Here is a 15,161-nt window from a genome sequence, read left to right on the forward strand (position 1 = left end):
TCTCTCTCTCTGGTTCTCTCTCTCGTATGCTCGCGATCGTCTTGCGAGTGCCTTTACCCTATCCGCTTTCTGCTTCCCCACGATAGCCTCCTCCTTCGCTCCACTCCGCTCTTTCATCTTCTTTGTCCCCCTAGCATCCCGGAATCGCCTTCCCGGATTTATACTTCTTCCTTTTCGCGGCCTCGAATATCCTCCAGGAATGCCCGTCGTCTTTCATACGCGAGATGCCCGAGATCGTCCGTCGGAGTGAGTTTTGCGCCATACACAACGCCCCATATTTCCATCGTATTATTTTTTAATCGCAACTACTCCAGATTTTTTTCCTCTCAAACAGGAATGACTAGATTTTCTTATCGAAAAATTAACGACGAATTAAAAAACAAATTAGCATTAAATTATCCGATAGAATTAAATTTTAAAATACTGGAGCTATATAACGGAATTGCAAACAACAATTACTTTTCACTACTTTTTTACTGTAAAGGAGATCGAATCGAGTCTTAAATCCGTTTCGTATTGTTTCTCAAGTGCTTCCCCTCTCTGATTTTATGTCTCAGGTGTGCCCATAAACTTCCAGCAGCGAGATTCTAAGCTGCTTCGCTATCAATATCTCCTTCCAAAGCGTAAAGGCATGCATTGCCGCCTTAATCCTAAAGGGAGATATACGTGTTACAATATGTATATCCCCATGGACCAGTAACGCGTATTTGTCCCGTGGCGCGAACTCTCATAATACTCGTCTCGACAGCCTAATGGTACTATATACATCATGCATGCACTCCGTATAAATGTATTCTATTCGAACTTGTATCCAAAGTTTGATACGTCATTACGATAAACCAATAAACACTGAATTTAATATTAATTAATGTTTTATATGTATATAATTATAATATATATATAAATTATAATAAATGTATTACACACACACACACACACACACACACACACACACAATTTATATATATATATATATATATATATACTAGCATGGAGAGTATACGCGATAAAATAATGTATTTTGAATCTACCAAAGCGGACATCAGCGAAAAAGCAGTGGCTTGTTATCTTTTATTAGTATCTTTATAACAAACGAGATTTTTAACGAAAATCCGTATCGCAAAAAAATGCTTTTGAGTTTATCTTTTCATAAGTATCCATTTCCCATTTCATTGAATTAATATTTGCGATATTTGGAGTTGAAATAAAGATTGACGTTAATATCTGTAATGTTTTCTCAAATATATCAATTATTTAAAAATCTTTTAAAAGTCTACTTAACTAATTCACTCAGTTTTTTAAGATTAACGAAACAAATGTCATAATACAACTGTTTGATTATATTTTACAATTAAAAATTATTATGCTTATATTTTCTTACATTTGCAAATATAATTTCACATTTAAATAACATTTTTTAAACGATGCTAATTAACTAATCCATTCAATTTTAAAATCAAACGAAACAAATCGCATAACAAAACCATTTGATTATATTTTACATTTCAAAAAACATTAGTCTTACATCTTCTTATATTTGCAAATATAATATAATAATTTTATGTTTAATCAACATTTAAATGATATTAAATGTATTAAGAAATGAAAAAATTTAATATTTGCAATAAGAAAATATTTACCGTCATTTTACTTTAAATATTTTACAAGGATTGTATTTTCCTTAGTGTACTTTTTTCCTCAGCGCTCTTGTATCTCATTTTGAGACTTAAACGCACGAAGATCAGAAAGTCTGATCAGCTTTGTACGAAGCGTAGTGGTAGAGTCTCGGGTTTCAACTTCTGGACTGTGCGCGTACTGCGGTCTTGCTTTCATAACATGTGGGCGAGGATCGTCATAAAGGCCGCAATATAAGGCGGCAAGATTTAGCAATGTTACCTCGGAAGGTACTAACAGTCCTACAGCAGTTTCTCTCTCTCTCTCTCTCTCCGTTTGCGACGTGACGTCTTATTAGTTCTACAATTTTTTATTTCGAACGATAAACCTACATATATATATATATATATATATATATTTGCCATCGTTATTTCCATTTTCTTCTCTTAGGAAAATACCTAATCCGGACCGGAGGATAGTCCGGATAATCCGAGCTACTAGTTCTATTAATAACGTACACTCGATCCCGAGCGTAAATTACTGTATTGACTTTGCGCGCCATTGTCTCTCTGGCGATCTATTATATCTCGGGCGCGATATCTCTCTATCAACCCTCGATAGGCATGAAAACGATTCGGATCACCGGTGCCCGATAGTCTCGGGGCGGGAGCGATCAATCACATTATTTGGTCATGCTTCCCCCTTGTTATCCACGCTCGGTTTTACCCGCAAGTCGCTCTCGCAGTCGCTAAGCACCGTCGAGATCCAGCGCGAGGATTCTTCGGGCGCAAAACACCGGAACTCTTATTGTTACCCGGGGGGGAAGTTGCTCGTTGCCTTTCTTGCCTCTGCAACGCCGAGCGAGAGCCGTAAACATTATTATACCCGAACTAATTGACTTTGCATAGGCTACCCGAACAGAAGGGAGGTGGCTATACCCGACGACGATACTGTAAACCGTCGCGGTTTAAAAGCAATTAACGCCTTTTCCTCAGAACGCCTCCGTTCCGATCTTTGCGATCTTGCCGCGAACGTTTCGAGAACTTTGAGATGTAAAGCTATAAAGCTACCGTTGTGCGTCTAAAGAATTCTTGAGATAGATAAACTTCACTTTCCGTGCGAATTTCTCGCGTTTTTATATCGAATCGCTCTAAATATATAAAGAAAATACATAAATGAGATATTGTTTTTTCCTAAGATTTTTTTTTCTTCTAATTAATTATATATTACCTACCTTGAACCTTTTTTTATGGCGCGTTTCGTGCTCGAATACAATTTGCGAGATATCGCTAAGTGAAACGTGCCAACGGTACGAGCAAATACTGACAAATCAGTTCGGATTGATATTAGCGGACTTGAATCGAGGTTACTTTGTTCCACTTGGAAGCTAATGATTTACGGAAATCATAAACGTTAACAGTCACGCTGTATTTGCGATGATCGCGTGACTTCGCAATGCGAAATCGTGCGTGTGTGTGTGTGTGTGTGTGTGTGTGTGTGTGTGTGTGTGTGCTGCGTGTGTGTGTGTGTGTGTGTGTGTGTGTGCTGCGTGTGCGTATGCACGAATGTATTTTCTTTTTCGTATTCAATGAGAGAGGCAGGAGCGAGTAGCACGTGATAAGCATAATATACGCCGTCGACGATAACTCTTCCATGCAATTATGTAGAACGAATGATTCACGCGCAATTAAGTTCAACCGGGTCAATCAGTCACCCGTTTCGACTTGGCCATCGCGTCGCATATGGCGAATCGATCGCGTCGTCGAAACAGAAATTCGCACGCTATCAGAAATTGCAGAAGATATCTTCTCGCGTATGCTAAGTGTAGATTGAGCTCGAGACATCGATAGCACAAGTCAAAGAGGACAGAGAGAGAGAGAGAAAGAGAGAGAGAGAGAGAGAGAGAGAGAGGAGAGAGAGAGAGAGAGAGAGAGAGAGAGAGAGAGAGAGAGAGAGAGAGAGAGAGAGAGAGAGAGAGAGAGAGAGAAGGGAAAGAGAGGAATGGAGGGAGGGAGGGAGGGAGGGAGGGAGACGAAGAGAGCCGCATTTCTCGCCAATTCAGCGAGTTACAAGTCTGACGTCATCGGCTCGACATAATTCGATTCAATTCGCTTAATTTTGCGAAAATTGCCAATCTTCTTCACTGCGTTACCGTCTAGCTCCTTCGTCTATCTGCTCGCCGTCTCGCTGGATCTTCTCGCATCTTCCTCTTTCCCCGTCTCTACCTCTTTCTCGCCCGAGGAGCATTTATCGATCACGGTGTATATATATATATATATATATATCTCTCTTTTCCCTCCCGCCCCTCTTGGCTTATATGAATACATCACACGAGATTCGTTCTGTCGGCTCCACGTGAGCGAGAGCCCGACACCGGATCGCGGCCGCCGTTTTAATCCTTTTAGAATCTTTGTGTAAATCAATAAACGGTGTTCTCGCGAACAATGGGGACCCGATGTGTTTAATAATCATGAAAATTACCCGGGTGGTGATTATGCCCCATCGCGAAATTGTCGTTGCGCGAATTAAATAAGTAAAAACGGAAATCCGGCGGTTTTAAATATCCTCCGTGTTTTACAACACGCGTGTGACAATTAAATGATAAAATATATCATTATGATATTGGTATAATACATGGTATAATACACGGCGTGTAAAATGTAGCACTCAATTTAATTTGATCGATAATACTTAATGACAATCATAGATATTGCATCGTTACGATTCCGCGTGGCGCGCGGAATTGCATGAATCAAAGTATTGTAAATTTACCGCCATCGATTGCGTACTAACAAATGCCCCGCTAATAAATAAAGTGATAAAAAAAAAAACCCAATAGCTCGCCTAGCATTTTGTGCTCGATGCATCACAGTTATTTGAGTTGTAAATCGATAATGTACGCAGCCCGACATTTCCCGATGTAAATATTTTTCTCTTCGAACAAACGCGCGTTGTAAATTTTTAACGTTCTGCCGCTTACTGGATTTTACGCGATTGCAATCCGTGTGTATTTTTACAAGTTTTTTTCATCAAAATGTATAACCGTAATCAATAACCCTCTTCTCTCTTTTTTTTTTAACCCACTGTCTGCTTTGATTATTTGCGTTTCCCAGACCCGGCCCGGAGATGGGGGAGAGGGAAGGGAGGGCGGGCGAATTAATTCCTCTAGTAATTTCGATCGGTCGCTCTCGAATCGATCACTTAAGGAAAGAGACAAACATCGCGACATCGAATTACGATAAAATTTAATAGAATAGAAAGGCTTCACTCGCGATCGGACTTTCGTGTTCTCTCGACGAGAGAGAGAGAGAGAGAGAGAGAGAGAGAGAGAGAGAGAGAGAGAGAGAGAGAGAGAGAGAGAGAGAGAGAGAGAGGAGAGAGAGAGAGAGAGAGAGAGAGAGAGAGAGAGAGAGAGAGAGAGAGAGAGAGAGAGAGAGAGCGAGCGCGAGCGCGCGTTGGCGCGCGCGTTTGCGGCTCTATTGAGCGCGTGCCTTTCGCGCGCCTCATCGCACCGTGTTTTTCTTCTTATTCAATCTTCCAGTCGAATTGATAGGGTTCTCACGAATAATGACAAAGCGTGCTGGCCCGGCTGCCTGGCATAATGCCTCCCGGTCCGATTGGGATCCGCGCACGCGCGCCTCCGCGCATAAGCCCGAGTGCATAGGTCGCGTAGTCCGCGAACTATAGAAATGTTCCACGATGGTATCTCTTACCAATCGGTAATTTCTATTAACTTCGATTCATCTACGAGCAGAAACCCCGACTGTATTGCGCCAGCGCGATGCCGATCCTACGGAGTATCAATAGCTAACATTATCCGCTGCGTCGAAGCGAGCGTCGTCAGAATTCGTATCGTAGGGGATACGTTTCAATGACGAGGCATTCACGTAATAAAGTTCAAAGATATTGGAAACTTAAAGGAGAGAACAGTCGCTTCTGAGAATTATTAAGAATTATTAAAGGCGAATTGTGTCTGTCGGATTTGCGGCACGATTTTCGCTGTCTCTTCGTTTGAACAAAGAGAGGAAATTTAATTACGCCGAATTAGCGCCGAGCCGAGCACGGGTGCGACGGGTGCGAAGGTCATCGTAATTAAAGTTGCCGAAAATTTAAAGCCGTTACGCGATTTGTCGATTCCGCAGAGCGGAGCGACGCGTCTGATCGCGGCTGACCGATTCGATTTTTGCATTCCAGCGGTGTAATAACTATGCGGTGACAGATGCAAATTATCCGTTGAAATTGTAGCTCGAGTAATGATCTGAATAATATGAAAACGCGAAGCGGCCACGAGTGCGTTGCGACTATAATAAAATATGGCGCATTATTCCTTTTTTGTTGAATTATCGATGGTACATTAATCAAAGGCTTTTTCCATTTATATACGCCCGTTGTTTTCATAATGATTTCATTGGTTCACTTAAATATTCATATATCGTTATTTGCACGCGGCACCACAGAAATCATATAATCCCCTGTTAAAACTAATTTCCGTTATGTTATGTGATACATATATAAATGACTTGAATGACTCGTCGCAACAATTGAGTCATCCTGTATTTAAATTTTTATATTAAATTTCTAATTAATTTACATGCCTCGTAAACTTGGACTTTATAGAACGTAAAAAGATAGATTTGTATCAAACTGATACAAGATATAAATCATGCAAAATCACATATTAATGTCATATTAATTGCCATTATCGACATCATTATTCATATGTCTACAAAAAATTAATCTTAAATCAAGACGAAGGCAAAGACAAATATTCTCATATATAAACAGGAATATTATAATTTTCTTCTAACAATTTTAGTCTTGATTTGATTTAATTTGTATTGATACAAGTATTATATAATTCAAGATTAAAAATCTATATGAAAATTATAATATTCTTGATACGAAAATATCTATACTTGCATACAAATTCAATCGAATCAAGATTAAAATTTTTTTAAAAAGATAAAACATTGTTCTCATGATATGCATATGTATGCATAATTTCTTGCATATGTATGAGTATAGTCTTAACTTAAGATTTATGTTTTATGTTGGATGTTTATATATGAGAATATCTGTACTTGCATCAATTCAATCAAATCAAGATTAAAACTTTTCTAAGAAGATTAATATTCTTGTTAATATATGAGTATATGTACATAATATATATATATATATATATATATATATATACATAGTTTTGATTTGAGACTAATTTTTTTTTCTTGAATCTTTATATATGGAAATATCTGTACTTGCATCAATTCAATCAAATTAAGATCAAAACTTTTTTAAGATTATAATATTCTTGCTTATATATGAGATCATATAGTCTTTAAGATTTAAGATTAATTTTTTTGTGTCAGATCTTTTAAGATAATATCGAGAGATATATGGGGATGCAAATGAGGGATTTGCACTTCCTCCTAGCTCGAAATGCCAGTTTTACGAGAGGCGCTTTCGCGCGACAGACACGAGAGAAACACGCCCGTTCCATCTTACGAATCGTCCTCCTCGAAAACCGGGGGGAAAAAATCGATTTGCCCCGAATAGCGCGCGCCGATACAATTTCCCGTGGGGTTCTGTCGCTTCTCGTTTCGCAGCCCTGCGAGCAACGGCTGGCTGGTCGTAACTCCACGCATCGACCGCGAGGCAGGAAGCACGAAGGGAACCAGCGGATTCGAATTCCTGCCGCATTTCGCGCACGCAGCTGATAGCACACGGCCGCCCCCCCCCTCCCCGCCCCCTTCACCCCGCGCGCGCGAAATAGTCTCTCGGAGAAGGGCACGGACACACGGGGAGATCGATCTGGCCCCGGCGCGACTATTTTCTCTCCTTCCTTCCCTCCTCCCTCCCCCCTTCCCCGCCTCCCCCGCCTTTCGCACGAGAGATATCTCGAGAAATTATTATTTTACGAACGGCTGCGCGGCCAGCTGACAACGCGCTCGCGCGGCCGCGCGCTGCAAAATAATCCCGAAACGGCGAGAGATCGATCCCTCCCGCGAGTATTCTTATCCGCTCCTATTCTCGGAGATGTCCCGAGATTATCTCTTTCTTTCCTTTTCTTTTCCTTTTTTTTTTTTTTTCTATCGCCAGCAATCGCAAACAGTACATCTTGACGGTACACGTCGATGTGCGCACGCACGCTGATATTCGCGTTTTTCTCACACCAAACCGCGCACCAATTTGCATGCAAAGGTGGCGGTTGTTTACTTTATTATCACGGCTGTGAAATTTAATTGTAAATTTGTTAGAATTTTATGCGGAAGGCTGGCGGCGCGAGGGGGAAAAAGTTTTTAATCTTGCAACCTGAGTTTAACAGAGATATTTATGCATGTTGCACACCCTGGAAAGTTACGCCGGCATAAACAACGCTCATAAAGGTAGAATGCAGCTTTTACCTGGATTTTAATCTTCGGCCTGCATCGTGCTTAGAATGTAATTTACCGCAAATAACGTTTTACCTCACTCAATAATTCACGCGGCCGCGATACTTTTCGAGAGATAACTTGTGGATTCAACGCGTTCGGCGGTTAGGCGCAAAGCTAAGATCCAACAACCGAGAAGCAACAAATCACACGCTTTAATTATTATAATGTATGTGCGTTACGGCATTATAGTTTCCATATCGCGGCGCTAATTGATAATTAATAGTGTAACACGTGTTCCTCTCGTGTGGAATGTGCCACGGTGCAACTACGTTAATTAGGCTCCGCTCACACTTGTGCGAGTTTATCGCATTTATTGTTTATCGTCGTTATTTAACTCTTTGAGCGTGTATTTTTTTCAGACTTAGCACCCCGCGGCTATGCGCGGGGGCGCGGACGTTAATTTGCATTAATTCGAAGCCGCCTGCTGAGGGCCGCCGGCAGGCTACATTTTCAACACCTTAAATCTTCTTTTTTTCCAGAAACAAATTCAATTTAACCCAATTCAATTCGCGCGGACCGCGCATGCAAATCTTTTCCAAAATGCCCTCTCGCATATCCGGCGTATTCGAATGATTGTTGCATAGCAACATATACCTTTTGCATTGACCCGAATTCAAATCTTCGAGTATCATTGAAACATAGAATGTTTCTAAAACATTCTGTGAGATGGCCATATTTCACGAACGTATTTTATCAGCAAAACTGTACGGAAAAAAAATTGCACATACCAATATCGGCCATTAAAATATCTGACTTATAATTGATACATAAATATATACGTATAATATACATATAATATATATATAATATATACATAAAAATTTTAAGTCTCTAAAATACAAGATCTGCTTTTGTGTGTGTGTGTGTGTGTGTGTGTGTGTGTGTGTGTGTGTGGTGTGTAATATATATATATATATACATAATTTATTATATATTATACATATTATATATTATATATATATATATATATATATATATATATATATACATTATATTTTTTTTCTTACACACACACACACACACACACACACACACACACACACACACACACACACACACACACACACACACACACACACATCGCACACACATTTATATAAATTTTTACTTACGCTATATATATTTTATATATATTAAAGTGGATTTCGCAATTTAGAAACTTTTCACTTCGATCTCGTAAAACGCCGCCACTCGCTGCGGTTATATTACATGTAAGACCCCGGACTTATCGCGGCAAATTAAAAGTCAGAGGCGCGATCTGGAGATAATGGTAACCATGGCGCTCGCCTACTTACCTTTATGGGTCGCGGGAAATCGATAAACGCTTCCTCCTCGGCTGAAAACATCGCGACGCTTCCGACGCGATGGATGAAATTTCAGTTTGGTTCAGTTCGCGAATTTCCTCGGTCACTCAGGTTTATCGATTGCCGGAGAGACGGACTACATGCCGGCGCATGTTCGGGCGCGAAAAGCGTGAACCGCTCGCGGATACGTCCGCCGGTCGGATGTTGCGCAACGTTTCTCCGATGTGCCACAGTGCCACACGTCCGAGGTAGGCGCCGTCACCGCTTTTGCAAATAATTACGCACGTAATGGTAGGCTGACGTTACACTTCCGTTAATACCGGATGACGCAATGAGCGAACGAAAGGAGCAATCCGCGCCGGATTTTGAATTTCGAAACGATCAGCGAGAGCTGGTTAGAAATTGTTCGTTTCGGATCTGCGATCACGACACTGGCGAAAACAAGGGAAGTGCGATCTCTCTTCCTCTCTCGAAGACACCGAGAGCCATCGGCCGCCTTGAGTAAACATCGCCGTCGTTATAATTAGCGGATCACGTAAATTTCCGGCCAGGGGCTTTCTTTCCCGTGCGAAATGAGAAAGTCCTTTAGAGTTCAAAGGGCATTCTGCGCCTGAGAGTAATTCAGTGAATTTGTTTTCATTGGATTGTAGGAAGTTTCAATAACTATATCTTCGAGTGCTTTTCTTATTGATAATAAAGACCTCAAAGAGAGGCACAGCCGTTTGTTATAGCAATAATAAATCTGGAACGAGGACAACCCGTGCCACTCCGATTCGTGAGGACGAGTGTCGTACATTTGTACGCATAACGTTTCCTCCTCTCCACTCGCTACAATTCCCAGGACGATATTGCTCGTCCTCATTTCAAAGCCTTGCGAAGGTATTCCGTCCATTATTGGAAAAGTTGTATTATCAAAAGAAAACCGTGGACGAAAATATATCCAAGAAAATCGAGAGCCGAGAGAGCGCGAGGAGGGCGAGAGCGAAAATGTTCTAGAAAATGCTCGAAGCGTCCGCGGGATTCGCGCGCGCGCTTATAAGAGTAAATCGAGAGATTCCGGTTGTAACACGAAAATTTGCGCACCGTAATTACTTCCCGCTCGCTCGAATATGTGTCCAACTATGTTCTGACGTTCAACGTAAATTGCTGCGTTTTTTTTTTCGGGGCGAGGATACGCATCAATTAGCGCCACCCGGTAGTCTAATACCGGCGAGTTTCGCGTCGCAATTACCGGCGGTATCGCGACATCGATGTCGTGGGACACCTCTCGCTAATTCCGCGGGTTATTGCAAATTTACGAAGCCGAGTGTGCACGAGAGAAATTTCAGTTCGTGAAGTTTTAGACGCAACAAGTACGGCGGTGGCGTTACATCGAGAACGCTTTACTTTATCGCGAGTCGAGAAAGAGAGAGACGGACGGACAGAGAGAGAGAGAGAGGGGGGGGGGGAGGGAGGGAGAGGAAGAGAGGAAGGAAAGAGAGCTCGAAATTTTTGGTGCAAGTGTCAAAGGAATTACGACGGTAATTCGATAATGCGAGAGATAAACGAGCGCGACAAGGATAATTTCGAGAGCCGCGTAGACGCAGTTAGCGAAGCGGTTGCATCACGATGATTCACTCGGCACGGCGGCGTTTTCCACGCCGTTGGGAAATCTTGCTTAATTTTCACGACACAGAGCCCCGATTGTTTCGTTGCCGTCGCGGGTGAATTTACGTTAGGCTCCTAATCACTATTCATTAGTTTTCTCCCGACACTTCTTCCTTCACGAGTTTCACGTTTCATTACGTTAATTACAAATTCGTGATTTGACATGCAAAGTGCGACACGATACGCGCAAGAGCCGCGTATTAGCGCGTCGTTAAATAATTCCATTATCGCGAAGGATCCCACGGTTAAGATGCGCGACGGCTCAATTACTGCCTATCTGATTTTCTCTCCCCCTCTCTCTCTTTCTCTCTCCATTTAATTAATCGAAAATTTTTTTTCTCTTTCTTTTTTCTCCTCGAAAATTCCTTTTGCCCTTCCTCCCCCTTTTTGCCTCCTCGAAAATTTGACTTCAACAATTCGATATTAATTCGCGCCGTGTAAAAACCACACCCGCGAAGAATCACGAGTTATCAATACTCGTCGCGTACCGTATATATTTGTTCACCGATATCTAGCAGAAATATCATCCTGGGGAGCAGAGAAGGGCCATGGGAAGAGGGGATGAGTCAAGCCGATATATCGATTCGTGCAACCCTCTTTCAAACACCTTTTTCAGCGAGAACAAAGCGTTTCCAAACTTCGATCCGAAGTCGCCGCCACCGGCCGGGCTATTCTCTCTTTCGCGAAACGAATTTCCGGGAACATTCTCGACCACACGAGGAGGAGGGGGGGGGGGAGGGGGGGAGGAGAGGGCGCGCTCCCTCCCGATGGCGTTAACATACACAATTACGGAAAAAAAAAGAAAAGAAACTAGGACGAGACGCGGAATCGCGTTGACATCTAGATTGATTACGTTAACCGACCGTGGGATGATTAATCGTCGCCGAAAAAATTTCGGGAAGATCGTACTATGTGCGTGATCCTGCACGAGACGTGTACGCAGTTTCCTCGTTCGTCGATGTACCACCACCACCACCACCATCACCATCAGCTTGATTTTGGACGCGGCGATTGACAATTATTGTTGGGCAGCCCCCGTCAGAAATCAAATTTGAGGACGTGTCACTCGCGTGGGACGGGGGATTTTCCGCGCTTTCGTACGCGATCCATCCGCGGCAAATCTTATTGATTAACGCCGCGAGTGATGATGACGAATATCCTCGTTAACGGCCTGTAGTATCAGTATTAGCTGTATGGCCTCGGTATTTCGAGTGCTAACGCACAGAGAACTGAATCGCGGCCGATGTGTCGAGCCGTTCCGCGACGGGTTCGAATATTTTCGTGGGCAAATATTTTCGCTGGCTGTGACAGCGCGTTGCAATATCCTGGTACAGGCGTTCGAGCGAGTAATCGACTAAGAAAAATCCACGAGTCATGCGCGCTCACAAAAAGTTCGATCGCGTGTAATAAAATATCAGTTATTTTCGTGGAAAGTAAAACTCTCGAAATTTTTCTCTCTGCGCTTCTCGAAATTTTATTAAAAATTAACACGAAAAAGGGAGAGAGAGAGAGAGAGAGAGAGAGAGAGACAGCCGCTCGTCGAGCAGCCAGAAATTATGTTAAGATCTTTTACACTCGCTTTAGATGTCACCTACCGATGTACGTAGTTGGCGTAGTTGTGTTTCGGGATTTAGAGATAAAACCGCGTTAAATCCGCGAGTAGTGCAACTTCTATCGCTCGCTAATCTCGTATCAGGCCGCATTGTATTACGCGTCAAAAATGCGGACACACTCGTCGCATCGACCTCGACTGGACTCGTTGAGAAACTTCCCAACGATGCCTTACATGCCACGAATGCTCTCCGCAAGCTTCAGATAATCTTACCCCGAATTCGAGAGCAGTTTCCAGACCGAACTTTGACTCGCTGGTTTGAGCTTAATCATGTATTCACTCCGAAATGACAGGGGGTGATACTCCATATTGGGACGCGATAACACACAGGGGTTCCAAATCACGGAATTTCCGACGGTCTAATACGTATCCCAAAGTCGTCGTCGCATCCGAAGTCTTCCAGTGGCTGTCGAACCCAGAGTCAGAACCCTGAAGCAACGATGCAACGATGGAGGAACAATGTCGACGGCGAGGGATTATTGGTATAATTTAAGAACGTCGCTCGCAGCCCCAGCGGCCGCAAGTTGAGCTAATTCCACACCGTCTCATTGTCGTCAATGATAATTTACAATGATTAAAAGTAGTGACGGATAGCCGGCGTCCGCGAAGGAGCAGGCGGACTTGACGCCGTTAAAAACGAGGTACGTTTCACGACGTGACAGATATATAATCATGTCTATTAGGGTCATTATGTGTTCTAGAAAAGTACACGTTCGCATCACGTCATCAGAGAATTACGTACTTGCAGAGTATCGCGATTGAACGTGACCAGCACCTCGTTTCGAACACTTCAAGAGTATCGTTCGATTTTCCTCCTTTTTGCAAGTGACGTAATTAAGATTCAAATTAAAGAACGGAGGTGCGGAGTGAGACGATGAGAAGAAGCGAGAGCGGAATTAGCGTACGAGGAGATAGAGTCGTTTGCTTCGGAATCGCTATCTCGCCGATTACTTTTATATCGAGCGTTCGAGATCTCTCTCAATGCCGCAGCTGACTGTCAACGTTCGTGAAGTGACAGCGTCACGAAGCGGAGCGAGGAGTCTGCAAGCGGGGCACGGGGGACAACGGGGGAATAACCGAACCGAGAAGGCAGTAGTGCCGACAAAGCGGATGACGAAGCGATGAACGACGTGAACCAGCGGCAGCGGAACCAGCGGAAAGCGCGTGACAAGGTGACCGCGCTGCGGTACCGGAAACCCAACCGGGGAATGGGTGCCCCCCGGTGTCCGTTGCGACAGCCACCGAAATCGGAGGGGAGGGGGCGTTCGTTCGTTCGTTCGTTCGTTCGTTCGTTCGTTCGTCCGTCCGTCCGTCTGTTCATCCCGCTTCGACGTCCGGCACCTTCACCATGTATATCACCCGCAGATTCGAACCCGGGTCGACGCCGCGGACCGGCTCACTTTCGCGTCGCACTCGCGCGTCGAATCCAACAAGTTAAAGCGCTCCTGACGTCAGAGACCGATCGGGTGTCCTGTGCGCGACCGGGTCAACCCCCGGACCGCGCTCCGCTTCGGGAGACTCGCGCTTCTGGGTCCCCGTCTCTCTCCTTCTTTTCTTTTTTTTTTCTCTTTTTTTTTACTGCCGCGTGACAGACAGGAGCGTGCGGAAAAAAAAAACGGCGACGCGAATCGCGAAACACAGATTTGTCGGCGTGCGCGCGATTTACGTACGTATTCCGTACGCACGTATTCCTGAGTCCCGAAGTCGCTCCGGGATTCAGGAAGAGAGAGACCTCCCGAGTAGGATGGCAGTTTAAATGCAACTATGCTTTCTCGGGTTTGGGTTGAGCGCGCAGGGTCCGAGTCGGCCGTGTTCGGTGGCGCTCGGCCGCTGTCGGATCTCGTCGATATGCCCATAGACACAGTGTATATGTCTATGGATATGCCGTGCCATGCTATGCTATGCTTGTGCCTGGTTGTTTCCCCTCCTTCTCTTCTTCCTCCCGCGCTCTCTTCCTCTCTCTCTCTCTCTCTCTCTCTCTCTCTCTCTCTCTCTCTCTCTCTCTCTCTCTCTCTCTCTCTCTCTCTCTCTGGCTCTCCCTCTTTGTTTCTCTCCCTTCGTTTCCTCATCACACTTCGTCCTCATACGTGGCCTCCTTGTTCCTCCATCTTGCTCATCTTTCCTCACGTTACTCTTGGCTTCTTTGTCCCCTCTTTTTCTCCTTCCCACGTAATCTCCCCCGGCTCGCTCGGTCTCTCTTTCGTCCTGGACTTCTTTCCTCTTCTTCTTCGTCATCCCCTCTCGCTCTCGACAACGGTTCTCTCGGACCGACGGAGTAACGCCAATGTGTTGGTAGAGAACGGTAGTGGTAGTGACGGTTGCGGTAGTGGTTGTGCGCCGATGCCGGCGTGGTGGGAGTGCGGGGGTGGTGGTAGGTGGCGGACCGGTGAGACGAGAGGGCAAGGAATGACGGTAGTAGAATGTAGAGGATAGCGGCGCGGGGGTATAAGAGGGGACCAGGAGGAAACTCTGCCCTTCCCCTCCTTCCTCCGTCTCTTGTACCCGGAGCGGGGACGGAGCTTGCGACAGAGACGGTCATATGGCGCCCGAGTC

The 15,161-nt window shown here is 44.1% G+C and overlaps 1 protein-coding gene across 7 annotated transcripts in view; it reads right to left on the minus strand.

Annotated features, from left to right (window-relative positions):
- LOC148935403 (uncharacterized) overlaps positions 1–15,161 on the minus strand; it is a 162,810-nt gene that overhangs the window by 34,053 nt on the left and 113,596 nt on the right. Inside the window, exons 1-2 of one of the 7 annotated variants that reach the window (XR_016140359.1) lie at positions 12,592–15,015; positions 9,341–9,959 (exon numbers count right to left, since the gene is read on the minus strand). The exons of 4 other annotated variants lie outside the window; for them this stretch is intronic. The gene's annotated coding sequence lies outside the window, so the exon portion shown is untranslated. Of the gene's footprint in view, positions 1–9,340; positions 15,016–15,161 lie in introns of those variants that run through there. 2 more of the 7 variants (XR_016140360.1, XR_016140358.1) reach the window with 2 other exon arrangements.

Source organism: Pogonomyrmex barbatus, unplaced genomic scaffold (genome assembly GCF_055798465.1).
Source record: "Pogonomyrmex barbatus isolate J1 unplaced genomic scaffold, ASM5579846v1 scaffold5, whole genome shotgun sequence".
NCBI lineage: Eukaryota > Metazoa > Arthropoda > Insecta > Hymenoptera > Formicidae > Pogonomyrmex > Pogonomyrmex barbatus.